Raw genomic sequence first — 2,379 nt, forward strand, 5'->3', positions numbered from 1 at the left:
GGTCCCAGAACCAAAGTTTTATTAATTGTTTTCTTCCCACTGGCTTGTACATAAACGTTTGCTGCATATAACCAATTTTTCCATTGTTGTAACAACGCCTGCCTGGCAAGCGCAAAGTGGTGAGTTCAATTGCTAGTACTGGAAGAAAAAAAAAAAAAAAAAAAGATTTACCCGGAGATTTAAGGGCAAAAACCAAAACTGACACATACTATAAAGGATGAAACTATGCTTCAACAAGCTTGAGGTGACCAAGCTAGGTGTAGGGGAACATATCTGTAATTCCAGATGCGTGCTGAGGCTAAGGCAGGAGGATCACCTTGAGTTTGAGGCCAGCCTGGGATATCTAGTGAGTTCAAGGCCAACCTAAACAACATAGTGAGACCCTATCTCAGCCAAAAAATAAAATTTTTTAAAAAATAAATTAAAATTGTCAAGGTAACCAACTAGCAATTTAACTGTCTATTAAAATGAAATCAACACTCCTCACTGGAAGATAACAAAATACAGTCTGACATGTACTATCTACAATGTCTACTATAGTATAAAAAATTAAAAGGCAAGTTAACAAGGAAAAAAATCTGTAGGAAAATGTGAGGCACAGCCAGAAGAAAAAACAATAAATAGAAATAGACCCTAAGATGACTCAGAAATTGGTGCCAGCAGGAAGGAATTTAAACAGCTATTATAAATATCTTTAAGGACTAAAAGGGAAAAAATGATCATCATTAGTTAACAGAGCTCAACAGAAGAACGGGAAGAATAAAAAAGAACCAAATGGAAATTGCAGAACTGGAAAGTGCAGTATGTGCAATAGAGAACTCAATTAATAGTGGATTGGAAAACATCAGAATAGATCAGTGATCTTGAAGGCTGAACAATAAAAAGATAGCTGGAAAGTCCTCAAACTCTTATAAAGTAACAACATAGATCTAAATACTCCATGGGTCAAAAGAGAAATCATAAAGGAAATTTGAAAGAATTGGGCTAAATAATAATAAAAACAATATTTTGAGATTTGAGAGATGCTGCCAAAATAGTGCTTAGGGAGAAATTTACAGCTTTAAATATTTACATTAGGAGAGAGGAAATGCCTAAAATTTAAACTTCAGCCCAGCACCCCCAAAAAAGAAAAAATTTAATCTTCCATCTTAAGAAGCTGAAGAAGAGCAAATTAAACCCAAAATAAGGATAAGGGTTTATTTACATCAGTAGCAAAGCATGTGCTAGGCACATGGAAGGGCTTGGGTTTAATTCCCAGCCCTGAAAAAACAAATAATCCCAAAATAAATACAAAGGAGATACAAAAGGTAAGAGAAGAAAACAATGAAACTGAAAATGAATAAAGAATAGAGAAATCAACAAAACCTGAAGCAAAACTTAACACAGGGCTCCTACTGTCAAGTCCCTCCTGCCCACAAACTGAGAGTGAACACTATAGAGCTTTGCAGCCTCCTCATGACAGGAATTCACCCACCATCACCTTTAGGGTTTGTGTTTTGTTTTGTTTTTTTATTATGCTGGGGATGGAACCCTGAGTCTCTCACATGCCAGGCACGCTCTCTATCACTAAGCTACACTGCCAACCCATCTTTAAAATTTTTCATTGTTGGATCACAATTGTGCATATTCATGGGTTACAGTGCATCATCTCCACACGAGTATATAATATTTAATGATAAATGCATGGTAATTAGCAAATCCATCACACACATACTTATTAATTCTGTGTTGTCTCACAGAAACATTCAGGCAGGCGCTTTTGCCGCTGAGCTAAATCCCCAGCCCCTTACAGAAACATTCAAAATCCTCTCTTCATGTTGTTCGGAAGTAGACAATCATTATTAACTGTAGTCTCCCTTCTGCACTGTACTCTCTTCTAACTATTCTTATGCCTGTTTACCAGCCTTCTCTATCCCCACTGCTGCCTCCCTTTTTTGGCCCCTTATAACTACTATTTTACTCTCTACTTGTGTAAGATCAGCTCACTTAGCTTCCTTGTATGAGTGAGAACGGGATATTTCCCTTTCTGTGCCTGGTTTATTTCACTTAACATAATGTCTTCCAGGCTCATCTGTGTTGCTGAAAATTACAGGATTTTATTCTTTTTTTATGGCAGAACAGTATCCTATTACATACATATCCCACATTCTCTTTATCCACTCATCTATCAGTGGACACTTAGATTGATTCCCTATCTAGGCTCTTGTAAATGTTGCTGCAGAAAACAGGGGAGTGTAGATACCTCTTTGACATACACATTTCATTACTTTTGGATATATACTTACTATCCAAGTGGAATTGCTGTATCATCCACCATCAGCATTTTGTACATTCTTAAGTACTACAAAAGAGGCAAATATGTTCTAAAAGTAATCAAAA

The sequence above is a fragment of the Chinchilla lanigera genome, unplaced genomic scaffold (genome assembly GCF_000276665.1).
Source record: "Chinchilla lanigera isolate Chin_1 unplaced genomic scaffold, ChiLan1.0 scaffold00078, whole genome shotgun sequence".
Taxonomy (NCBI): Eukaryota; Metazoa; Chordata; class Mammalia; order Rodentia; family Chinchillidae; genus Chinchilla; species Chinchilla lanigera.